This window comes from Erythrolamprus reginae, chromosome 1 (assembly GCF_031021105.1).
Source record: "Erythrolamprus reginae isolate rEryReg1 chromosome 1, rEryReg1.hap1, whole genome shotgun sequence".
Lineage (NCBI taxonomy): Eukaryota > Metazoa > Chordata > Lepidosauria > Squamata > Dipsadidae > Erythrolamprus > Erythrolamprus reginae.
The window spans coordinates 219,954,169-219,981,890 of NC_091950.1; the positions used below are offsets into that span (position 1 = coordinate 219,954,169).

The following is a 27,722-nucleotide window of genomic DNA, read 5'->3' on the forward strand; positions in this document are numbered from 1 at the left end:
CTTGCCTCACCCTCCTTCTGTCTTTCTCTTTAAAGCTCGTGGCGGAGCGCTCAGCTTCCTCCCTACCCCCGGCACAAGATGAGGCGCAGAAGTTCGCCCTGAGGCAGAGAGCCCATGGGGGTTTCTCTCCGGCCGACGGTTTGGGAGGGGCAGATCAGCTGTTGGGCTGGGAGAAACGGCACCGGCTCCACCGCACGGGGTTTGAAAACCCTGCGTGACATTTGGTTTTTGCCTGCACACACTAGAGGGAACAGTGGCTGGGTCCCCCGGTGACATGGATATTGGGCTTTCTCCACAAGTGTGAGAAGAACTCCTTGTTGCCGCGGCGCCTGGCCACACCCGTCTCCCAACTAAATAGCTTATGATTCTATTTTTTCTAATTTGTTTTCACAGATTTATTTGAAATATTTCTTCAGATTTGAAATGTTAATCCTGTTTGGCCCATGTCTTAGACTTAATACGGTTCTTAGGTAATATAATACATAATCTTATATGCAACTGACCCTTGGAGAGCAACCATAATGCTGATGCAATGAAATTTTGCAGAAAGCAGTTTTCTCTGAGGCTAACTTCTGCCTTGAAAGATCTCTGGAGAGGAGGAGGAAATGTCAAGGAAGCTGTCTGAGAGAAGATTACTCCAATAAACCAGCATCCTTATGACACACAATTGGAAATGGGATTCCCTTTTGAGAAGGGCAAGCCTGCCTGGTGGAGGAAATGCTGTTCTCCTGCCTCCTCCTCTTGCTCTCCAGAGATTTGTCAAGGTAGAAGTTGGACTTGAGGAAATGGCTTCCTGCAAAATTTCTCCTCTATGCTTCCACACACAGCATTGTCTTTTGCTTTGCCAGGAGGGGGCATCACTCGGAGAAACACCAACAGTGTCTGGGATTGGGAGAAGAACATCTCCTTTGGCATGCTTTATGCATGCACACACACACCATTCCAAGATTGGAAGCTTTTATCCACATCTGACCTCGTAAACTACCAATCATGCTTGAGCTTAGGGACAAGACCCTCTTCTTCCTCTGTTGATAAAAATCCCCACACTTGGAATGTGGTATATGTGTGCGCAAAAATGCATGCATTTGAGTGCCAGCAGTTTGGAGAGGAAAGGGGCATGTAGGGCAATGACTTGTCCGCCCATTTAGTTAGTGTAACTTGTTTCATCCTGACCCAGCCATCGTGACTCAATTCAATGCTTAGAGGCATTGAGTCAGCCACAATCTAATTAGTCACATCCAACTAGTCATGGCAACCCAGCTGCAACCACCCAGCCATGCCTACCTGGTTGCTGTGCATCGTCATAGTCTTACATGCAATTGGCCTTTGAGGGCAACCATAATGCTGATGTGGTCCTCAATGAAATTGATTTTGACATCCCTGTGAGAGTTCTTTATTTCTCTCAACAAATGTTCCAGCAAACGACCCTCCCAACAACTGGTAAGGCTCCACCCCAATATTACTCTGAAGGCAGCATCCCCTAGTCTCCCAAACACAATCCCGTTACTACAAAGAAAACATACAGAGTAGAAGCACACTCAGGACAAGGTCAATGGTTCCAAATCCAATCCACTAGGTGAAGTCCAGGTACAAGATAATGACAGTCTTGTGGACAATGTGAACAGATCCAATGCAAGAAGCAATTCCAAAGGCACAGTGAAGCAAAGAGGAAATGCAGGCCACAAGAGAAGGGCTAGGTCTAAAACAAAATGTGAAGAGCAAGTGAGGCAAAGCAAACAGCAACAGGCATGAGTCAAAGCCATGGCTTGTAAGATCGCACACTTGTAAGAGCTTTTATTAAGACTTACAAAGTGGCGCTCAAGACGGCAAGATGCACGTATCATGCCGCCTTGATTGCATCAGCAGAATCCTGCCCGGCCACTCTGTTTAGGGTGACCCGCTCCCTTCTTAACCGGGTGGTGGTGGTTGGGGTGCCCTTGCAGAGTAGTGCCGAGGATTTTAACACATTTTTCGCTGATAAAATCGCTTGGATCCAGGCGGACCTTGACTCCAATTGGACAACAGAGTTGACTGACAATGAGTCAGTCGAGGTGACTGGGGCTCGTACTTGTCCACCGCTCTCGGAAGAGTTTGATCTGGTGACACCTGATGAAGTGGACAAGGCCATTGGAGCTGTGAGTTCCGCCACCTGTTTACTGGATCCGTGTCCCTCCTAGCTGGTTTCTGCCAGCAGGGAGGTGACACGGAGCTGGGTTCAGGAGATTGTCAATGCTTCTTTGGGGAGGGGGTCCTTCCTGGATCCCTACAAGGAGGCACTTGTACGCCACCTCCTCAAGAAGCCTTCCCTGGACCCAGCCATTCTTAATAACAATTGGCCAGTCTTCAACCTTCCCTTTATGGGGAAGGTTGTCGAGAAGGTGGTGGCGCTCCAACTGTCCTTGGAACAAGCCGATTATCTAGGCCCCTAACAGTCAGGATTCAGGCCCGGCTACAGCACGGAAACTGCTTTGGTTACTTTGATGAATGATCTCTGGCGGGCCCGGAACAGGGGTATATCCTCTGTCCTGGTGCTTCTTGACCATTCAGCGGCTTTCGATACCATCGACCATGGTATCCTTCTGCGCCGGCTGGAGGGGTTGGGAGTGGGAGGCACTGTTCTTCAATGGTTCTCCTCCTACCTCTCCGGTCGGTCGCAGTCGGTGTTAGTGGGGGGGTCAGAGGTCAACCTCAATGTCACTCCCTTGTGGGGTGCCTCGGGTCGGTCCTCTCCCCCCTGCTATTCAATATCTGCATGAAACCGCTGGGTGAGATCATCCAAGGGCATGGGGTGAGGTATCAATATGCAGATGATACCCAGCTGTACATCTCCACCCCATGTCCAGTCAACGAAGCAGTGGAAGTGATGTGCCAGTGCCTGGAGGCTGTTGGGGTCTGGATGGGTGCCAACAGACTCAAATTCAACCTGGATAAGACGGAGTGGCTGTAGGTTCTGCCTCCCAAGGACAATCCCATCTGTCCATCCATAACCCTGGGGGGGGAATTATTGACCCCTTCAGAGAGGGTCCGCAACTTGGGCGTCCTCCTTGATCCACTGCTCACATTAGAGAACCATCTTTCAGCTGTGGCAAGGTTTGCCCAGGTTCGCCTGGTGCACCAGTTGCAGTCATATCTGGACCGGGACTCACTGCTCACAGTCACTCATGTCCTCATCACCTCAAGATTCGACTACTGTAACTCTTTCTACATGGGGCTACCTTTGAAAAGTGTTCGGAAACTTCAGATCGTGCAGAATGCAGCTGCGAGAACAATCATGGGCTTCCCCAGGTATGCCCATGTCACACCAACACTCTGCAGTCTGCATTGGTTGCCGATCAATTTCCGGTCACAATTCAAAGTGTTGGTTATGATCTATAAAGCCTTTCATGGCATCGGAGCAGAATATCTCCGGGGACCGCCTTCTGCCGCACGAATCCCAGCGACCGATTAGGTCCCACAGAGTTGGCCTTCTCCGGGTGCCGTCAACTAAACAATGTCGTTTGGCGGGTCCCAGGGGAAGAGCCTTCTCTGTCGTGGCCCCGACTCTGGAACCAGCTGCCCCCGGAGATTAGAACTGCCCCCACCCTCCTTGCCTTCTGTAAACTTCTTAAAACCCACCTTTGCTGCCAGGCATGGGGGTATTGAGATATCTCCCCCGGGTCTATACAATTTATGTATGGTATGTTTGTATGTATGTCTGATTAATAACGGGGTTTTAAAAATGTTTTTAAATTATTAGATTTGTTATGAATTGTTCTATTGCTGTTGTGAGCCGCCCCGAGTCTACGGAGAGGGGCGGCATACAAATCTAATTAATAATAATAATGATGATGATGATGATGGCAGTGTAAGCCAAAGCAAACAATTGTGGCAAAGACTAAATTCCCACAGCTTCTCAAGTTATTCCTCTCCAGATGTTCATTCTGAGAGAGGTTGGGGTAATCTGAATAGCCTTGGCAGCCTTTCTCTGGCCTTGCCTATGTTCCACACTATGAGCCCTCCCCACTTCTGACTTGTAGCATTTGAGTGTGGTGTGATTGTGTAGCATTGATTGTTTTTAGTAATAATGGGTTTCAACTTGTTCTTTTTAATATTACATTTGTATTATATTGTATTGTTGTTGTGAGCTGCCCCGTGTCTTCGGAGATTTGTATTAGATACAAATCTAATAAATGATGATGATGATGATGAGTGTGTCAGCACCCCAAATAGCGTCTGAGAAATAAATCAGGTTGCAGTCCAAATCTCATCCAAGATTTGATTTATTAAGAGAGCCATGTTGGTTATACTGTTGCCATCCCGATACTAACTTCCTTCCAGTACCAGCCCACCCCTCAGGTTAAGGTTCATGCCTCGTCCCCACACCCACAGGTTTATCATTAGGACCAGTCTGGTTGCAGGGATTCCATCAACCTCCTTAAATCCGTTAGTGCAGAACAAAGGATGACCTTGGACTTCAAGAAAGGAATTTGTTGTGGCTAGTAACTTTCCCTCTCATGCAACTACCCCTCCCAGTAACAATGATACTATTCTACTGTGGCAGGCCAAAGTCTAACTCCAAATGGCTGTTCTGCATCAGAGGAGATTGGTTGCTTATTGGTTGCCTCTGGTCGACCATCTCCCGGCATACAAATCCAAATAATAAATAAATGCCTGAGGGGACCGGGACAGCTTTGTCCTCAGCCTCCTAGGCATTTCCAAACATCGCAAGGGAGATATTTATTTATTTATTTATTGGATTTGTATGCCGCCCCTCTCCATAGACTCGGGGCGGCTAACAACAGTAATAAAAACATCATATAAATCCAATACTAAAACAACTAAAAAACCCTTATTGTAAAACCAAACATCCCTACAAACAAACTTGGCATGCATAAATTGTAAAGGCGTAGGGGGAAAGAATATCTCAGTTCCCCCATGCCTGACGGCAGATGTGGGTTTTAAGGAGCTTACGAAAGGCTAGGAGGGTGGGGGCAATTCTAATCTCCGGGGGGAGTTGGTTCCAGAGGACCGGGGCCGCCACAGAGAAGGCTCTTCCCCTAGGCCCCGCCAAACGACATTGTTTTGTTGACGGGACCTGGAGAAGGCCCACTCTGTGGGACCTAACCGGTCGCTGGGATTCATGCGGCAGAAGGCGGCCTCGTAGATACCCTGGTCCGGTGCCATGAAGGGCTTTATAGGTGATGACCAACACTTTGAATTGTGACCGGAAACTGATCGGCAACCAATGCAGACTGCGGAGTGTTGGTGTTACATGGGCATTTTTGGGAAAGCCCATGATAGCTCTCGCAGCTGCATTCTGCACGATCTGAAGTTTCCAAACACTTTTCAAAGGTAGCCTCATGTAGAGAGCATTACAGTAGTCGAGCCTCAAGGTGATGAGGGCATGAGTGACTGTGAGCCGTGACTCCCGGTCCAAATATCACTGCAACTGGTGCACCAGGCGAACCTGGGCAAATGTCCCCCTCTCCACAGCTGAAAGATGTTTCTCTAATGTGAGCTGTGGGTCGAGGAGGATGCCCAAGTTGCGGACCCTCTCCGAGGGGGTCAATAATTCCCCCCCCCCAGGGTGATGGACGGACAAATGGAATTGTCCTTGGGAGGCAAAACCCACAGCCACTCCGTCTTATCAGGGTTGAGTTTGAGTCTGTTGACACCCATCCAGGCCCCAACAGCCTCCAGACACTGGCACATCACTTTCACTGCTTCGTTGACTGGACATGGAGTGGAGATGTAAAGCTGGGTATCATCAGCGTACTGATGATACTTCACCCCATGCCCTTGGATGATCTCTGTCGGATGGTCCCAGCTCCAACTCTTCCTCCTCCTCTTCTGATGGGGCCTGACAGACAGTTACAAGAACTGCCTACTTGTAGCAGAGACGATAGCAGATATTAGAGCCAATTTACTTTTTTCACTGATGGAAGTGGCATACAAGATAGTTCAATTTATTACTACAGTTGAGTGCAAAATTTATGTTAAATAAGAAATTTGTTAAGTGCCTCATTTTACTGCTTTCTTGCCACATTTATTAAGTGAATCACTGGTTGTTAAGTGAATCTGATTTTCCCATTGACTTTGCTTATCATAAGTTCACAAATGGGGATCAAATGATTCTGGGACAATTCAACTATCATAAATGTGAGTCAGTTGTCAAGTATCCAAATGTAAATCATGTGACCTTGGGGATGCTGCAGTGGTCATAAGTGGGAAAAATAAGTTATTTTGTTCAATGCTGTTGTAACTTCAAACAGTCACTAAACAAACCGTTGTAACTACTGCATCAGTTTACTTTCTGTTAAATAATAATTGCCTGGACTGCTTTGGATATAAGCAGTTGACTTGATGAGTAATTCTCCAGAAAGGGGAGGAGTCAGCAGTCAGGATTGGTTGTACTCACTCGTCAGAGGCAGGACCGAGTCAAAGATGTATAAAAGGAAACAGATTTGCCCATTGACCCCAGTTTGCTGACTCAGTCTCAACAGTAGGACAGTGATGGTGAACCTTTTTTCCCTCGGATGCCGAAAGTGCGTGCGCACACACTATTGCACCTGCACGAGTGCCCACATCCATAATTCAATGCCTGGGGAGGGTGAAAATCCCCTCCCGCCCAGAGGCTCTATGGAGGCCAGAAACCATCCATTTCCTAACTTCTGGTGGGCCCAGTAGGCCCGTTTTTCACCCTCCTCAGGCTCCAGAGACTTCCCAGGAGCCTGGGGAGGGATAAAATGCCCTCCCCCAATCTCCCCGGAGGCTCTCTGGAAGCCGAAAATGCCCTCCCATATCCTTTATGTGAGCCAAAAATCAACTGGGCAGTGTGCATGTATGTGCTGAAGCTGAGCTAGGGCAACAGCTCGTGTGCCAGCAGATATGGCTCTACGTGCAACCTGTGGCACCCGTGCCATAGGTTCGCCATCACTGGAATAGGACCTAACAAGCACAACCCATCCAACTCACTTCTCTCTATCTATGTTGGGAAATTTCCATCCTTCCCTTAAATACCTCACTGTTAGGTTAGCAATGTCTTTGGTCTTAATTTACCCCCCTTGCCGGTTCCGCTGAGGTGTATAGATGCTGCAGCCAGCCAGCCCAGTCTGTCACCTAGGGGTTGGGCTCTGAGCCTTCCCCTGACAGCTCTGCATCCCTTCTTCGGCCTTTAGGGTAGCCGCGGAGTTCCTCAAGTGGCAAGCCCTAAGCCTTTGTGAGTTATCAGCTGATTACAGCTGATAGGCTCGTTGCCGCATTCCCCACAAAGAATTAAGGGGACAAAGACGATCACGGACCGGCAAGTAACCCCTGGGCTGGTTACAGCTAAGGCGGGTTCGGTGGCTTGGTTAAACATCCGGCAGCTTTTTCACTGTTTCGGCAGCCACCCGGCTCATTAAGGAGTGTCAGCATCAGCTCCCTTTGAAGTTTCAGGCTGACCAGTTTCCTTAACTGATGACGCTCCCATTCGAGCTGTCCTGACAGTAGCTAAAAGAAGAGAGGCAAAAGGGTTCCTTTTCAGTTACTCTCTTCGGCGGCCGGTGATTGGAATTTAAGTATGGCACAGCTTTATGCTTCTGACACCTGGCATTTTTGCCCATTAGCCTCTGGGCGGAGCTTGAGAGGAGTGCCTCCTTTCTTCAGCTCAATGGTTTCCCTGCCTTATTTGGTGCTCTTTTCACACTGTGCCATTTTTCAAGCACAGATCTTTGGCTATAATGAAGGAGAGTTAATTTTGATTGGCCCTGAAAAAAGCCAGTTTGGGAAAAAAATTCTGTTACATAGGTGCCTTTACTGGGCTTTTTGCAACAAGTTTTCCCTCTTCTTCAGTCTAGAAAAAAAGAAAAATACTTAATTAAAGATTGGAATAATTACAGACAGTTTGATACTAGAATCCAAAAAAAGCAGGGCACTTTGCAGAAATCCCTTATCAACTCTTGTCAGCTCAGGCTCCTTTCTTGAGAACAGTTTCTGTTGTTTTCGTCATCCTTTTTTTCTTTTGCCTTTCTGTCCTTTGTTTCTCTCATGGCTGATCAACCTCCAGCAGCACCTAAGCCTGCTGGCAAAAAGTCCAAGAAAACCAATAGACCCCAGCCTGATTCAGAAGGCCTTGGTTCCTCTAAACTAGTTTCTAGGGAGAGCACCTCAGCACCTACTGGAGCTGAGAAGCGCAAGGATTGTGCTCTCTAGAAGATTCATGACAGTGCAGCCAGAGCTCTGTCTCCTTCTCCGGGCCTATACCAAGTTGGAGAGGAGACTCGCCCCTCTGCAATCAGGGCCTCTACTCCCTTAGCCGCAAGAATTTGGGGTCCTGTGGGGCTACCAAACCAGAACTTAGCCCCAGCTCAATCATGCCAACCAGTGCCTCTATCCCCACGGTAATAGTGGCTCCCCTTGCTCCAATTCCTGCCCCCCCATTATGAATCCTCAACCTTCTATGCCTGCTAGTTTATCCCCCATCCCTTCCTCTTCTTTGGATCACTCCACATTCCAACAGTGGTTGGACTCAGCGGTTCAAAGCAGTATCACTACCAATATCCAGAACATAGTTCTTCAATGCCCTCCAGGCAGCAATCCAAGCTTCTACTTGCCCTGCAGTCCAATCGCAGTTTTCTGCAAAATCTATGCAAACTCAACTTTCTGACTCCTCAGATGAGGATTCTCAGGACTCAGATAAAGAGGATCTGGGAGAGAGGCGGGGCCAATGACCACAATGGCATGAAGTTCCCCTTTGCCCGTGGGGGTGCTTTGAATCCCCACCACTCGGGGGTTCTGGTTCCCATGGTACAAGGCCCGATCCTCTTTGGAGGGGAGGTGAAGATGAGTCGCTGCCAGGAGTCTGGTTTGGGGTTGGCATACACGCCCCCCTCAGTGAACCAGCTTGACCTCCACTGGTGGCAGTGCAAAATCAGCCAGGCTGCCATGCCTGAGCTGATCTAAGCTGTGGCGCTGACACCGCAACGCAAGGATTGAAGCAGTGAGGGAACACCTGGGAAGATAACTCTAAGAACTGTGCTAGAGAGATGAAGGAGGAATTTTAAGCTGTGCTTAAAATTGTGCTGGTGAGTGAAGCGGCCAAATAAAGAATGGAGACTATTTTAGCTTATTTTGGGTTCGGTATAAAAAATAAAGTTACCGGAAATGGAAGGAAGCAGCTGTAACTGCAGTGAGGAGACAGTAAAAGCTTCTGAAACAGCAAGAGCCCAGAAGTGGATTTAATAAGTAAAGATATATAGATTGGATTATAGTAATATCCTAAAAAAAATTCTAAGAAGATTGATTTACTTTTTATTTACCAAGAGATTTAAGCTTTCAAGTAAGAAAATAAAGGAACTCTATGGAATTTTCAAAACACCCATACCTGCTGGTTGGTGGACTTACTACAAGAGAAAATTTGAATTTACTTTCCGACAAATGCTGACTTTGTTTTGGGAAGAGAATGCTAAGAACTTTGCTGGAGAGGTGAAGACGGAATTTTAAGCTGTGCTGATGAGTGAAGTGGCTAAATAAAGATTTGAGACTGTTTTAGCTTATTTTGAGTTCGGAGTAAAAAATAAAGTTACTTGAAATGGGAGGAAGCAGCTGTATCTGTGGTGAGAACAGCAGAAGCTTCTGAAACAGCAGGAGCCCAAAAGTGGATTTAACGAGTAAAGATATATATTTTGGATTATAGTAATATCTTAAAAATTTCAAGAAGATTGATTTACCTCTTATTTTACCGAGAGTTTTCATCTTTCATGTAAGAAAATAAAGGAACTCTAGGGAATTTGCAAAACAGCGCCCTCTGCTTGTTGGAGGACCTACTAGAAGAGAATTTCTGGATTTATTCTTCAACAAATGCTGACTTTGTTTTGGGAACATCTTATCTACTGCAGTAAAGTTACAAAGAACCTTCTTTGTTTACCTGTGAGAAAAAAGGAGTATATTAGTTGTTATTGTTGGATGATGGTAAAAACCTAGGAACTGTCTGAAGTGAATAGATTGAATATGATGTGAGAATATTTAATTATGCTATGTATGCTGTTACACAAGGGGCAAATGGGTTAAAGAAAGAAGAATGGAGGAAAGAAGATTTGGACAATGATGAAAGTACAAAAGAATAATTGATTTGATAAAAAGATGAATTTATGATAAATGTCTACTTGAAACTATATGGCTCTTATAATATGTTGTTATGCAATTGGGAAATACAATGGAAGGAAGGGTAAAAAATAATAATAATAACAAATACATAGGCTGAATATCATCAAGATTTAAAAATCTATAAATTGAGCAGGATAATTGTTTTTGAGAGGAAATTATGATTGATACTACTTTGATTTATATTGTTACTATACTTTTTTATATAATATTTTATTGTATACATTAATGGGAAGAAAATAAGGGAAAAGAAGAGTGATGATGAATTAAATACTACTCTTGGGAATTACAGAATATTGATTCTGATAATTAAAGATAAACATTCATAAAGTTGTAAATAAATTATTAAATAAATAAAGATTCTTAAAAGTTAATTTAGAAAAATAACCTAGAAATAATTTAGAAAAAAAATTATAAATCATCAATTTATTGATGGTGATGAAATATTGATATATAGTAATTATGGAATAAATGGAGTAAGAAAAGTTACAGTGAAAAAATACAAATGGATCAGGAAAGATGATTACACTGGGTTTACAGTGAAAACATAAATAGCTTAAGGAAGATGATTACACTGGGTATACAGTGAAGAAAACAAATAGAGTAGGGAAGATGACACTGAAGTATAAATAAAGTAGGGCATGATAATTATATTGGGTTGGCAGTGAAAGTACAATTACAATAGGCTAATATAATGAAATATGAGAAATAGATATAATGATAGAAGAGGTGGTATTATTTTATTAAAGGTTTTTAGATAAAAAAATTTATACTGATTAGGCAGATTGATAACCGAATACTATATTTCCATTAAGAACCGAATAAGGTTTTATTAAACCAATGGTGTTGATACGTAATGATAGAAAATAAGTAGATTTAATTGATATAATTTGGTTTCCTCTCTTTCCTTGGGATTGATATAGTTATGATAATATCTTGTAAGATTTTGATGATTAAGTATGGGTAATTAATATTTAAGATTAAATATTTTTCTATTTTAAGAGCATTTAGTATATAATGAGGGTAAAGAAAATTTTAAGATGTAAATAAGGATGTATGACATTTGAAAATAACCACTTTGGCCTAAATGTAATAAAATTTAATAGATAAGTGAAAAGCAAATAGATGAGATGTAATAGCAAATAGTATTGTAAGTTTGTATAATGATATTGAAAAGTTTATATGAAAGTTTTCCGGGTGATAAAAGTAAGGGAGGCAGCATATTATTGGATGATAAATACCGACTATAAATGTAAAATCATTGTATTGTATTGAAGGTATATGATATTCCACTGTTTAAAAGTGGAGAAAAAAAACACGTTTACCCTGGGGAAAAAAAAGATAAAGAGGATCCAGAGGGTTATCCACTTGATCTGTCGGGACGAAACTCAGATTCCATCACAGCCAGTTTCAAATTCCCTCTTTCTTCTTCACAGGTGGAATCTTTGTTTCAATTGATCACTCTAGAACAAGATACTGTTCTGGCACCCCCTCTTTTTCTGCACACGGTTGTGAAGCAGTGCTCCAAGCTAGTGTCTGTCCCAGCCCCATCCAGCTTCCTTGAGGTTCCTACAACAATTCTAGCCCTTCATTCTTCGGCCAATTTACCAGGAGAGGCAGATGACCTCCTCAAAGCAGAGGAGTGGAAAATTCATCAGGTCCTTCAGAAGGCCCACAAATCAGCAGCCTGGGCCATCAAAGCTGCTTCCATCATCATAAAAAGATAAGGGAGACTTCGTGAATCTGAAACGGTCTAATACAGGATTACCAGCCTTTTTCTTCTTCTTTTGTTTCCTCTTTCCAGCTCATTAGAGGGACCTAAGACTCTTTGTTTCTTTCTTCTAATCTCTCTTTTCAAGAGTTATCCAACTTGAAAGGTAATTTTATACTGACTGTTTTGAACAGTGACAAGTATTTAACTGTTTGATTCCCCTGAAGCTTACGAGCTATACAATACACAGAAGAAGTTTTGTTTCACTCACCTAATAGAACAATTTACCTAGATTTATACCCGTATATATTGATATCTATACATATACTCTTCTTCTTTTTGGATTTTGCCTGACAAGAATTCTATCTTACCTTATTTCTATTTACAATTAATACAAAGAAAAATGTTTTCAACTGTTTGATTTTCTTATACATGTGCCAAGGCGTATAATAGATGACTACCAACTATTAATTATTGATTATAGAAACATCGACTCTTTATAGAAGCATTGATTATTTATTAGTTATTAAGGTATAGTACTTACTTAATGAACTATATTTTTCACTGATTTCTTTCTGCTTTCCCTGACCAGCTCAGATCAAATATTTTCTAAATTTTTCTAAAATCTATTTCTATACACTTATTTATATATATCACAGCATTATTTGTAAACTAAACTTATTCAATAGGAATAGGAATTTATTTAATAGGAAATAGGCCATACTGCTATTTCAAATAGATCATATTACTGAAAAGCAAACTAAGATATTTCTGGTTAAGTGGTGTACAACTTGGAAAATATTCAAAATGTCAACTTTTACTCAAACTATCCTAACAAAAGCAACTAAAAAAGGCCCAACTACCCCCTTGCCAGTGACACCATCAACCCAAGGCACGACACACACACCCCAAACCAGCAAGCACCACAGATTTCACTAACATTACTTCAAGATATGATGATCAAGATGCAGCAGTCAATTGATAGAAAAACATTTTTATACATCTCTGACTTGGTCCCGCCTCTGACAAGTGAGTACAACCCATCCTGACTGCTGATAACTCCTACTCTGAGAAGGAGCATATCAGGTGAGTCATTGCTCATATTCACAATGTAATGACTGTTGTGGTATCATGAACATCCCCCCTGTCACCCCTAGCTAAGTGCATGTGGGTAGGCAAAATTCAACCTTATTTTTAGATGAGGGAATAGATAGGAAACTAATCAAATTTGCAGATGACACTATCTGGCAGGAATAGCTATTACCTCTGAAGACAAGCTCAGGATCCAAAAAGATTTTGAAAAACTTCAACAATAGGCCTTATCCAACAAAATTAATTTTAATGTGGAGGAAAGCAAACTTTTACTTTTAGACAAGAAAAACCAAAGGTACAAATACAGATTAGCCGAACCCTAGCTCAGAAACAGTAACTTAGAGAGGAACCTTGGAGTCCTAGTGGATAATCACTTGAATATGAGCCAGCAGTTTGCAGCTGCCACCAAAACTGCTAATAAAATCTTGGGTTGTATAAACAGAATCATAGAATCAATATCATGTGAAGTATTAGTGCCTCTACAAAATCTTAGTAAGAACACACCTGGAAGACTGCAACCAATTTTGGTCACCATGATACAAAAAGATGTTGAGTTCAGAGAAGAGCAACTAAGATGATCAAAGACCTGGAGAGATTTGGGTTTGTCTAGTCCAGTGATGGATGGTAGCATGCAGAGCCATATCTGCTGGCATGTGAGCTGTTGCCCTAACTCAGCTCCAACATGCATGTGCGCACTGCCCAGCTGATTTTCAGCTTGCATAGAGACTCTGGGAGGGCATTTTCGGCTTCCAGAGAGCCTCCAGGGGGATGGGGAAAGACGTTTTATCCATTCCCAGGCTCCAGGGAGGCCTCTGGAGCCTGAGGAGGTTGAAATACGGGTCTACCTAGCCCACCAGAAGTTGGGAAATGGATCTTGGGGAGGGAGGGGATTTTCACCCTCCTCAGACATTGAACTATGGTTGTGGGCACTGTGCAGGAGCAATAGTGTGTGCGCTCACACATTTGGCACCTGAGGGAAAAAAAGATTCACCATCACTGGTCTAGTCTAAAGAAAATATTCCAGTATTTGCGGGGCTGCCACAAAGGAGAGAGGATCAAATTATTCTATAAAGGGAGTTCTGCACATGCGTCAACAGGAGTAGACGCCTCTCTGAACCCTACCTCCCTACGTAAACAGAAAAAGTTCTAAAAAGACTTCAGAGTGTCAGAAGACCCTTAAAAGTATTGGAAAGTGAAACGAGGTTTTACAGATCTGCAGAGGTGGTGGTGAGCGGAGTGGCCGGTAAGAACTGAAAAAAAGGGCAAAATTCGGAGGGGAAGGAGGAGAGGAAGAAACATTTTAAAATGGCTCTGAAAAAGCAAGAGATTATGGCAGCCTTCTAAGAATCATTTAGCAGGCTTGAACAAAATATCAATAAGAAGCTTGATGATGTAACAGCTAAGTTGGAGGTTATCCAAACAGAATTAAAGACAGTTAAAAAGATGGTCAAACAGGCTGCAACCAGCAGCAGATAAAAACACTGAGAGGATTGAAAGAATGCAGGAGGAAATGAATCAATTGGCTGACTGTTTAAGATGCCGGAATTTAAGACTGTCTGGAGTCCCAAAGAAAGTGAATGTAGAAACTAAAGCTTTGCTGGAATGGCTTGGAAAACGGGTTGGAAATAGAAAAGACTGATGTTGAAAGAATGCATCATGCAGTACGTACGAGACCCTGTGGAAAACAACCCCCAAGTGACATTGTTATTGCTTTTTCAATGGAGAGAGAATATGGATATGATATTTAAATGGATATGATATTTAAAGCCTTGAAGGAAAAGACACCTGAGTGGGTAGGAGTTAGAATAAAGGCCCGGCTTGACCCTTGCCAAGGTACATTGCAGAAAAAAAGAGGGTTGCAAAAGTTTGCTGATGTGTTATTTTGCAACGGGCAGAGAGTCAGCTGGGGAATTCCACTACGCTTGATTGCATTCAAAGATGGGAGAAGATATATAGCTACTAACGTAAAAGAGTCGGAGGATATGTTGGAGAGACTTGGGTGTGTTACAACAGGAAAAACAATAGGAAAAACAGTGGAAATGTTGCAGACACAATGTTAGGAGAAAAGCAAAGCAAAGCACAGACAGTCTCCAAAGTCAGTGGAGGAGGAATTAAGTTCTAGTGAGGAATCGGAAGAAGAAAAAAAGGAAGAAGATGAGGAGGAAGAAGATGATCAGCCAGCGAGACCTTCTGTTTAAAATGTCTTTAGTAAAGTGATGGAGTAAGGGGGAGGAGGGGGGAATATATATGTGATACATAAAAAGGAAAGTTCTACAACGGAGAGAAATGCAGGATTTCAAGGGATCTCCGTATGCAGGGAGACAAAGGTCTAATACAGCTGTTGGAGGAGAAGAGGGAGAAGGGTGAGGGAATGTATAATATATTAAATAAAAGCCCAGGCAGGGAAGAGTGAGGGACAAGATATAAAGTAATATGACAGCTTTAAAAATTGCTAGTATTAATGTGAATGGCCTATCTACTAACAGAAAAAGGTATAGACTGCAAAATGTTATGAACAAAGAAAAGTTGAATATTGTATGCCTTCAAGAAATGCATAAACCGCAAAGGGACAAGAGGTCATTGATAGAAGTCAACAAATGGTCTTCGATATTTGAGACCAGAGCAAGAACAAGCAGCAGGGGGGTGGCCATCCTATTGCATGACGATCTTAATCCACAGGTAATAAATACAATAACAGATATGGAAGGCAGATACATACTAATAATAATAAAAGTTCAAGGGAGAATAATATCCTTAGTAAATCTCTATCGCCCCAATAAAAATAAAAATAAAACATTCCTAAGGGCAACGTTTGGGAAAATAGAGGAACAATACCAGGGGGAATTAATCATTGTTGGAGATATGAACTTGAGAGGGCAGTCAAAGGAATTACAAAGATATGGATTAATCAATATTTATGATAGGGTAAAAGAAAATCAGCAACCAACATACTACTCTCTTAGGCATGTGAAATATACTTATATAGATTATGTATTATTTAAAAATATAAATAATTGGAATATAAGGAAAGTTAAAACTGGAGGGATATGGGTTTCAGATCATGCCATGGTAGTTGTAGAGATGGGATTAGGTAAAATGGATAGGGAATATAAATGGACATATAAGAATGATTTATTTAAGGGTGAAAAGAAAGGGAGGAATTGCTAAAGGTAATGGATAATTATTTTAAGGATAACTTAGCGGAGGATGCAATTGTATTATACTGTATATTGTTTTCTGTTACTGTTGTGAGCCGTCCCGAGTCTGCGGAGAGGGGCGGCATACAAATTTAATAAATAAATAAACAAATAAAGATTGTTTGGGATGTGGCTAAGCCAGTCCTTTGAGCCCACACTATTTAATAATAATAATAAAAATTTATTAGATTTGTATGCCGCCCCTCTCCGAGGACTCGGGACGACTCACAACAGCATAAACAGTGTACAAATCCAATTTTAAAATACAATTTAAAACCGATCAGTTTCCGGTCACAATTCAAAGTGTTGGTTATGACCTATAAAGCTCTACATGGCATCGGACCAGAATATCTCTGAGACTGCCTTCTGCTGCACGAATCCCAGCGACCGGTTAGGTCCCACAGAGTTGGCCTTCTCTGGGTCCCGTCGACCAAACAATATCGGCTAGCAGGACCCAGGGGAAGAGCCTTCTCTGCGGTGGCCCCGGCCCTCTGGAATCAACTCCCTCCAGAGATTCGAATAGCCCCCACCCTCCTCGCTTTCCATAAAATGCTGAAGACCCACCTTTGTCGCCAGGCGTGGAGATAATTATCACCCCTTTTTATGTTTTCGGCCTCTCTGTACGATGGATTAGGTTGAATGTGTATGGTTGTATATAGTTAGGGATTTTAATATGTATTAATATTTTTAAACTGATTTAACTTTTACTATTAGATTTGTAATGTATTGTATTACTATTATGTTGTGAGTCGCCCCGAGTCTTCAGAGAGGGGCGGCATACAAATCTAATTAACTATAACTATAATAATTTCTCAAGAAATTATTTATAATAGGAAAAGAAAAGAAATGAAGGATAAAAAGATTAAAGAAATAGAGGAATGCCAGAGAGAGCTACAGGAAAATTATAGAATAGAAATAAAGCAAAAGTTGGAGCAATCCAAACAGGAACTGAACCAAATAGAGGATCTAGAATTATGGAAAAGAGAAATATTAGTGAAAAGGGATTTTCAAAGAATTAATATAAATACAATGAAAAAACTAGCTAATTATCTAAAAAAATACGGGGGAAATATGGAGTTGGTGAAATTAAAAATAAAAGAGGGCAGATAGAATATAATACAGAAAATCTCTGAGGTTTTTGTAGAATTTTATCAAGATTTATATAAGAAAAGAAGAGTTCAGGAATGGGAAGAACAGAGTTCCATGCAATTAAATAAGAATGAGTCAAATAAGATGGGAGACGAAATATCAGAGAAGGAAATAATGGAAGTAATACAAGGATTAAAATGTAAAAAATCACCAGGTACAGATGGACTAACAGCAGACTACTATAAAGAACTGAAATAGATATTAGTATCACATATGTATAGATTGTTTAATAACATACTGAAGGGAGGTTTGATACCAGAGTCATGGGAGGAAGTGGAAATTATAACAATTTTAAAACCAAATAAGGACCCTACAGAAGTTAGTTCATATAGACCAATCTCATTATTTAATCAAGATTACAAAATTTTTACAAAAATTTTAGCAAAGACGTTAGATGAAATCTTACCTAAAATAATTGATAGGGACCAGTATGGTTTCATAAAGGGGAGACAGATTATACACACCCAATTAGAAATATATTAAATATAATGGGTAGAAAGGAACAGAAAAAGTGGGGTATAATTAAATTGGATGTATATAAAGCCTTTGATTCAATAGATCATAAATATCTATATACTGTAATGGAAAAATATGGTATTAATAAATCATATATAGAAACAATTCAAAGGCTGTACACAGGTGCAAGGGCAAGAATTAGAGTTAATAATAGGTTATCGAAAAGAGTAGAGCTACAAAGGGGTACTCATCAAGGTAGTCCTCTTTCGCTAGGGATATTTCTAATTGGTATTGAAAGTCTAGCAGATAGAATTAGGAATTAGGGTTATAAAATAGGAAATGAAGAACTAAAAATAATTTGTATGCAGACGATATCTTACTGGTCACAGATAATCTGCTGGATACATTATATGAACTTAAAATAATTTTGAAAGATTTTGAGACAGTTTCAGGAATGGAAATAAATTTGAATAAATCAGAGATAATGTTAATGAACATGAGTTTGACAGAACAGAAAAGAATAGCAGAGGAAGGAGGGATACAATTAGCAAAAAGGAGAATAAAATATTTAGGTATTCAAATAACTAAGAAAGAAGAGTGGCTTAAAATGGAATTATGATAAGACATGGAGGAGAATAAGAAGACAAATTAAGGAATGGAAAGGGAAATATCTATCAATAACAAAACAAACATAAGCAGCTAAGATGTTGATCCTACCAAAATTAATGTACTTAATACAAGCGCTGCCAGTGGAGATCCACACAGAATAATTAAAGGGATGGGATAGAGAATTGAGAGAATGGATCTTTGGAGGGAAAAGAGTAAGGGTAACATTGAAGACAATATATATAAATAAGAGCCAATTTGGATGGGGTCTACCAAATGTACAATATTATTATGAAGCCTTTCAAATAAAACAATTACTAGAATTGGACCAAATAGAGGAGAAATAGGTGAAATTAGAAAATGAGGTGAACAAGGGACTAGGAAAAGAAGGTATACATGATTCAAATTTAAATGAAATAAGTAAGAAAACTATAGGACCCAGGAAAGTAGCATTTAAAGTATGGAGTAGATGGCAGAAAGAGTGGAAGCAAGGAATATATAAAACATATAAAATATATAGTTGTATTACTATTATTGACAATAAAGAAGAAAGTGAAAGAAAAAAAAGAAGAAAAAGGGAGAGCATGAAAGGAAGGAAACGATAGAAAAGATAGAAGAAAAAAAGAGGGAAGAACGGAAGAAGATAACGAAGAGAGAAGGGATAAGAAGAAAAGAGGGGGGAAGGTTGGGGTAATAGAGTCCATCTAGCCATTGACTAGGATCATGAATATTTATGACGTCTGTTTCAGTGATGTAATTCGAATATTATTTCCCATCTTATAGGTTTTGTTTGTGTTTTGTATTGAGGGTTGCTTCTTCTAGTCATTGAACGTTGTATGTAGAATTTATAAATTATTTGTAACAGTTTTTGTACTTATTTATCTTTTGTCTTTTGATGAATTTTTTTTGTTGAAATGTTTTATGGTATTGGTAAGTATTTTCTTTTGATTTAGCCATTTATACCATTTGTCCCAGGCTTGGTAGAAGTCTATGTCATCTTTATCTTGTAACTCCAAAGTTAATTTGGCCATTTCAGCGTATTCCATGGTTTTAATCAATAAGTTTAGTATAGTTGGAGTTCCTTTTTGTTTCCAGTGTTGCGCATAGATTATCCTTGAGGCCATTGCAATATAATATAGAAGTCATTTTTGTGAAGATTTTGTCGGGAGATTCCTAATAGAAATAATTCCGGTTTTAACTGTATATTTAACCTGGTCTAGGATGTTTTTAACATTTTTCCAATAGTTCTGGGCAATTTTGCAGGTCCACCAGAGGTGGTAATAGGTCCCTGTTTTTTGCATACATTTCCAACATAATAGGCAGGCATTTGGGTATATTTTCGCAATTCTGGCCAGTGGCAAGTGCCATCTGTAGAACATTTTATATTGATTTTCTTTCTGTGTAATTGCCATTGTATATTTATAATTTACTGTCCAAATTTTCTCCCATTCGTTTAAATATATTGTATAGCCAAAATTTTACCCCATGCTATCATTGAGGTCTTAACTGTTTCCTCTATATTGTCTTGTTGTAATAAATAATTGAAAATTATAGATATTGCTTTTTTTGTAGGACCGAATAAAATCTTATCTAGTGTATTATTGTTTTGAAATCCAAATTTATTTCTATGTTTTTTATATACTTATTGAATTTGTGTATATTGGTACCAATCCAACATGATTCTGCTTTCAAGTAATTTTTGTTTTGGAATTAGTTCGTTATTTCTATCTAATAAGTACTCATATGTTATTGGTTTGCTAAGCAGTAGAACATTTGGGTATGTAGTGAGTTCAATAGGGGATATCCATTTAGGAATCGAGGGATAATGGTTCTTATATTTTGCCAAGTATCAAGTAGTGCCCGCCGGATATAATGATGCTTGAAATATTTTGGTGTTTCACGCACCTCTGTTAATAGAAAAGCATGCGATCCAAACAAGAGGTCGTACCCTTTCAATGTTAATAAACGTTGGTTGGTAAGTTGTATCCATTCCTTCGCTAAGTTGAAAATTACTGTTCCAAGTTTGGAAGGCCAAATCCACCTCTTGTGCGATGATCTTGTAGTGATTTGATTTTTATTCTTGCTTTTTTCTTGGCCGAAATAAATTTTTGGAATTTCTTATGAAGGTTGTCAAAAAAATATTTATTTAGTTTAATTGGAGCAGCTTGAAACAGATACATGAAGCATGGTAGTATGTTTGTTTTAATTGCTGCTATTTTCCCCATTAATGAAAGTGCGAGTTTAGACCATTTAGTAAGTTCTTTATCAACATCGTTGGCAAGTTTATCATAATTGTCTTTTTTGATTGTACTACATTTGGCAGTGATCCATAGTCCTAAATATTTTATTTTCTTTGTAGTTTTAAGTTTAGTTACTTCTTCAAGTTTGTTTATTTGGTTTGGAGTCATGTTTTTCATTATTATCTTTGTTTTTTCTTGCGTTATATAGACCATGTCATCAGCGAAGGCTTGGACTTTAAAGTGTTCTTTTTTAATTTTCATGCCTTGAATTCCCTTGTTGGCTCTTACATTATTCAGTAAAATTTCTAATGCGGTTATAAAAATTAGTGGGGCTAAAGGGCATCCTTGTCTTACACCTCTCCATATGTTTATTTTATTTGTCATATCACTATTGACTAGTACCTTGGCAGTTTGAGTGGAGTATATAGCTCTAATTAATTGTACAAAATTCTTGCCAAATTGCATATATTCAAACTGAGTGATGAAAAATTGCCAGTATATACTGTCAAAAGCTTTATGAAGATCAACAAAGGTGAAAGCTACTGGCTTATCTGTATTCATGTCGTAGTACTCTAATGCATCTAAGATCATTCGAGTATTCATCCCTATGTTTCTTGCTGGCAAAAATTCATTCTGATCTTGATGTATCATATTGTTAAGGATTCTTTTAAATCTATCTGCTATGATCTACAGAGGTGGTCTAGCCCCGAATGCTGCCTCCGCCCCAGTCTCCATCTCCGCCTCCATCCCTAAAGTGTGGCTGGAAGATATGGGGATTTGCTGAGGCCACCGTAAAATCATTTTTTTCTGTAACATCTGTAACATCTGTTATGACCTATAAAGCCCTTCATGGCACTGGACCAGGTTATCTGCGAGACCGCCTTTGCCGCATGAATCCCAGTGACCAGTTAGGTCCCACAGAATTGGTCTTCTCCAGGTCCCATCGACTAAACAATGCCGTCTGGCGGGACCCAGGGGAAGAGCCTTCTCTGTGGTGGTTCCTACCCTCTGGAATCAGCTCCCCCCGGAGATTAGGACTACCCCCACCCTCCTTGCCTTTCGTAAACTCCTCAAAACCCATCTCAATTATTTGTTTTTTGTTATTGTGGTTGGTCTTTAATGTTCCAAATTCATCGTGGAGTGCATCAATATTTTTGTCAATTTTTTGTTTGGGCTAATTGGTAGGAAAGCCATCTTCCAGGTTTGTTGGCGGATTCAAACTGTTTTTGTTTCAAGCGTCTTATTTTTTGGGCTAATTCCTCTTGTGTCATTAAGTTTATTTTGTGTTTTATTATGTTTATTTCGACTAAGATCTCTGTGTTGTTAGGTTTAATTTGTAGTATTTTCTCAAGTTCTTTAAGTTTTGAATTTAATGTATTTAATTGTGTTCGAGCCTGTTGTTTCTTTTGGATTGTATAGACGACATAAATTCCTTTCATGTAGGCCTTTGTTGTGTCCCATAAATTTTGAATTGATGTGTTGTCATTATTATTGATTTGGAGAAAATGATATAATTCCTTTTTAAGTATTTTCTGAAATTCTTTTTCATTTAGTATAGTTTGATTCATAGTCCATCTTTGAGAGTGGACATCAGTCAATTTTCTCCATTTCAGTAATATTGGGTTATGGTCTGCCCATGTGTTTGGTAAGATTTGTATTTCTGTGGTTTCATTGATAAGGTCAGGTGTGGCCCAGTCCATATCAATATGGGACCAGGATTTGTGTGGGTAGGAAAAATAAGTACATTCTCAAGATTCAGGATTGTAGTAGCGCCATATGCCTTGTAGGGCAAATTCGGTAGCTAATTGTTCAAAAGTTACTGGGAGATGTTTCTTAAGTTTAGTTTTATTTGAGCCCTTGTAGTCCATTGTTTTATTATATTGCTTTGAAATCGCCTATTATTATTATATTTTCTAAGTTTAGTTTGGATATTTTTTTATGAAGATTTGTGAAAAAAGTGGATTGCTATTACATTTATTTTTCTTGCTTCCATGGAAATTTGCACAATTAGTATTTGGACATTATTGTCAGCATAGATTAAACGGGGAGTAAATTCAGGGTTGATGTAGATGGTAATTCCTCTTTTTTTTAACACTGGCTAAAGATGAAAAGACTTCTCCAAGCCCGGGACAAGATATGTATGGACATCCTGGGTTCGAATGTGAGTTTCTTGAAGACATATTATGTTGGCTTTTTGTTTGAGTAATTTATGAAATATTTTTTTTCCTTTTGGTAGGAGCATTAAGACCATTGATGTTTACGGAAAATAAGGTTGTTTCTTGATGTCTTAGGTTTGTTTTTTGTATCTTATCTTTTGTCCCTTCTCGCCTCTGCTTGTGCTCTCGTTGTTGGCCCGTCTCTCTCATATTCTTGTCTTTTATCAGCCTGCCTTATGTCTTTGTCAGATAAGTAGTCCTCCGAACTGAGTTCTTCAAGGATAGGTTTTTCCTTAGTCTTGGTCGGTAGGATATTGCTCTTCAACAATTTTAATCACGTGGTGGTAAAAATCCTACGCTTCGTCGGGTGTGGTGATCTTGTGTTTTTTGTCGGTTATGGAAATAAGCATGCCTTTGTCGGAGTGTGATAATTTCTAGTGTGATTTGAGTAGTCCTGTGGGTAAGTACTTTGTGGTGTACCTATTTAATCACTGTCATCAAGCAATGACTTGAGTCTTAATAGAATTGCTCCCATGGGTAATGTATTTGTCCTCACCTCCATGATAACTTAACAGCTTTTGATACTATTGATAACAGTACTCTTCTGGATTGGCCTGGGTGTTAGGAAGGGGGACCATAATATAGTGATTCCCTTTTAACTTTGGTTTCATTTTTGGGAAAACAAATTGTGGTATTTTTCAGTTCATCCAATAGAATGATTTCTGCTTTCTAAATTAAATTTGCTAAAATAGCGGCTCTGAAATGGCATTTGTGGACAGAAATCCCACTGAGCTAAGCTGTTAGAAGAACCAAAGTAAAATCTTGCCAATATCTGTTGCATTTTTAAATATTGATTTTCAGAACAATGAACTTAAGTATCTCTTACATGATCCACTTTCTTATCTATTCAGTATATAAGTGTACTAGAAGAAATTCTGTGCTGCTTTAAGTGATTGTTCTTGGAGGCTAATAAGAAGACCTATTGTTATACTTTGTACATCATATTCACCAGTCCTGTATTTGTTAGATCTACTATATCCCTTATTATATTTCTTTACTGATTTACATTGTCATGAAAATAAAGGTCAAGCTCTTTGGTTCAGTGAAGCTCAAAGAAAAGTCGGCCTACAATTGCAATCTTCATAATTTGCTGTGTATCAATGAATATCATGTTTCATCCTTTCTATTAATTACACAGATCTAAGTTTTAGTAAACTCAGCGCAATATGGGAACAGTGGCAACCTGCACTGGGAATTCCAAGATCAAAGATTAGTTACTGCTCCTGAGCCTAATGTTTTAAAACATTACATAAGCTTGGTTGTTTATATACAGGCTTCAAGTTATTTCAGGTCAGTGCTGTATCACAGTTGCCATGGCAACATTTGCTGTTTTACATTACCTCACCAAGCAGAAGAGATTTTAAGTTTTAGCATACCTTTAGTGCAGCCAAGTAAAGAAATCAAAACTATACACTTCTAGATTAAAGTGACCAGATTTTAACATTGGTAAAGAGGGACACCATTGACGGGGGCAGGGGGGTGTTATTGATTAAAGATTTTGTCTATATGGAGCAAAAATAAAATCTCTTTCTCTCTTTCTCTCTCTCTTCCTCCCTCCTTTTCTATTTCTTTCTTTGTCCCTCCCTCTTTCTTTCTCTTCCTTCCTTCCTCTCTCTCTCTCCATGTCCCTCTTTTCCTTCCTCTTTTTTTCCTCTCCCTTCCTCCCTCTCTCTTTCTCTCCCTCCTTCCCTCCCTCTCACTCTCTTTCTCTCTTCCTCCCTTTCTCTTTCTCTCCTTCCTCTTTTTCTCCCTCCCTCCCTTTCCATTTATCTTTTTTCTTTATTTTTCTACCCCTCTCTCTTCCTTCCTCCCTTTTTCTTTCTCTCTCCCTCCTTCCTTCCCTCTCTTTCTCTCTCTTCCTTCCTCCCTTTCTATTTCTTTCTCTCCCTCTCTTTTCTCTCTTTCTCCCTCTGTTTGTCTTTCTCTCTCTCCCTCCTTACTCTTTCTATCCCTTCCTTCATCTCCTTTTCTTTCTCTCTTCCTTCCTCCCTTTCTCTTTCTCCCTCCTTCCCTCTCACTCTTTCTCTCTCCCTCCCTTTCTATTTCTCTTTCTCTCTCCCTTTCTGTCTCCACATCTCCTCCTTTTTATTGTTTGTTTTTATTGAGTTGGACACTAATAGAGCTGAAATATGGAAGCCAAATTTTGGTAGGCAATGAACAAAACAACAGCAGCAGATTAAAAGAACAATAACAATGAAATTTATCAAAACAAATTGTTTGATCACAAAAAGTCTAGAACCATTCCTAGGGAGAAGGCATAGGATTAGAAGTTATCAGCTTATTAGACAACATTTGTTCCATTAATTCCATAGTATGAGTTGAGTTTGTTTCAAAATTAGAAATGTAAACATAGCAATGTGAATGCAAAAGGAAATCTGCTTTGCATTCATTTAGCCATTGAAGCAATGTAATTACATAAATGAAAGGGGTTTAGGGTCAATCTTTTGGGACATCCAAAAATCACTGGACAATCAGTAATTTGACAATTCCACATGTAGCTAGAAAGGTTATGTAAAAATTCATACAAAGTATATTTTAAAAGGTGTTGTTTTTAGTGATGTGGTTGGTAAGCGTAAAGATAATACAATAGAGATAGAATGTGTGTCGGGATATGCATATAAATCCAAAATTCAATATACAGGGTGTGGACAAAAAATGGAAAGACTTGACTTTGGCATCATAATGTTTGAACATGTTCAAATCAATCAAAACTTGACATATTTTAATGTTTTTTGTTTTAATTCTTATTTGATATGTTTTTTTAAACTACCTTTTTTTTACAGAAATTTAAGGAAATTGGTTATAACCTCCTAGAAATGGCAGACCTCTTAGACTTTCAAAGAGGCCAAATTGTTGGTGCTCAAATGGCAGGCGCTAGTATAATAGAAAGTGCCCAAATGTTTGGTGTTTCAAGAGATAATGTCTCAAAAGTAATTACTGCTTTTGAAAGAGAAGGGAAAACGTCCTCAGCCAAGCACAGGTCTGGTCGAAAGTCGAAGTTGTTTGAGAGACACCGTTGGACTCTAAAGCGAATTGTTAGAGCGGATCGCAAGACCGCAGCTTCTAAAATCACTGCAGAGTTCAATAGACATGTACAGAACCCAGTTTCCACAAAAACTTTTGAAGGGAGCTTCACAAATCTGGATTTCATGGAAGAGCTGCAATTAGAAAACCTGCTCTCTTTTTTAAATTGTTATTTTTTAATTGGTTTATTTACTAAATTAACAACAAACGAAAAATACATAAAAGAAAATGTGCCCATCGCCCATAAAAACCCCACCACCATTTAGGGGGTTATATTATTTACAGTAGGTTTCAATTTCTTCCTTAGCTCCGGTTTACATTTCTTTACATACAAAAAGTGATTGGAATTTATTTTTCACATTGTCATAAATTCTACTTAAGATACAATTTTTCACCCTATTCCATCGTGCCATCAGCTTCTCCAATTTATTTTCATCAAAGTTATTTAATCCTATTTCCATAATTTCGAAATGGATGTGGTCCACCATGTACCAGTACCAATTCTGGATTGTCCATTTATTGCTATCTTTCCACCCTAATACAACTACTGCTTGAGCGCTTTCCAAAGCTGCTGTTTTGATTTCTTTAAATTCTCGTATTTCCCCATATTTAACTAGTATTGCTAATTCTTTTGTAATTATCCAATTAATGTTTAGCATATTATTTATTTCATTCTGTACTTCCTTCCAAAATTTTTGAACTTCAACACATTCCCAGAGCAGAAAACCTGCTCTCAAAGACAAATGTTTCAAAGCATTTAGAGTGGTGTAGAAACCACCAGAAATGGTCCCTCGAACAGTTGCTAAATGTGATTTTCCCTGATGAATCATCGTTTACCCTTTTTCCGACCTCCGGCCGTGTTTACGTCTGGAGACAGTCAAAAGAATCAGTTCATCCAGACTGCCTTCTCCTAACCGTCAAACATTGCGGGGGTTCAGTGATGATCTGGGGTGCTATTTCTTGGAAGTCCGACCGGCCAATGATTTCCCTTCATGGAAGAATTAACAGCCATTGCTGTTTAGGAATTTTGGCTGACCAAAGAACTGTTTCCAGAGGGGGATGCCATCTTTCAAGAGGATAATGCACCAATCCATAGAGCAAGACATGTTAAAGAATGGCACGAGGAACATTCTAATGAAGTTCAGCATCTCATCTGGCCACCACAATCACCAGACCTCAACATTATTGAGCATTTAGTTGATTTTAGAGATTCAAGTAAGAAGTCGATTTCCATCACCATCATCTCTAAAAGAACTGGAGGATGCTTTAACTGAAGAATGGGCTAAAATTCCTTTGGAAACAATTCACAATTTGTATGAATCAATACCTCGGAGAATTGATGCTGTATTTGCCGCAAAAGGTGGACCAACACCATATTAAAAGATATTTTGATGGTTTTTCAAGGTGTTTCCGTTTTTCTGTCCACCTCTGTAGTTTAACATCATAGATACATTTTTAACATTTGTGATAAAGGTGTTTGTACTTCACAGTCCTTGTTCAAAGATACCAATAACTAGACAAAATATACATGAAAATTAAGATACAAAACATAATAGTGAAAAATTAGCATATAAACAAACAGCTTATAAAAATTTCTTCAGAGTTTTTTTTCCAAATGTTGTTCCTCCAGTAACTGTTTGGATTGATTAGATAGCACTTTCCCCCAAGTCATTTTGGTGGATTTTTCCAAGGAGGTCAATTCCTGTCCTGAGTATTTTGAAGATTCAGGGAGAAGTTCAGAATCAAGTTTTGCAGCCTTCTTTGATGCGATGCCATCTTATATGTCTTCTCACAGTGAACTGGAATCCAGACAGACCTGAAGGAATTAAGCAAAACTACAAAAAACCTTTCCCAGGTTATTAATGATATAGGTGCTGACCATGTTTTTACCCAATAGAGCTTGATAATA

At 39.6% G+C, this 27,722-nt stretch overlaps 1 protein-coding gene across 5 annotated transcripts in view; it reads left to right on the top strand.

The window, feature by feature from the left end:
• Positions 1-27,722, top strand: part of LOC139156524 (histone deacetylase 4) — an 815,291-nt gene that overhangs the window by 16,125 nt on the left and 771,444 nt on the right. The window lies entirely within an intron of this gene.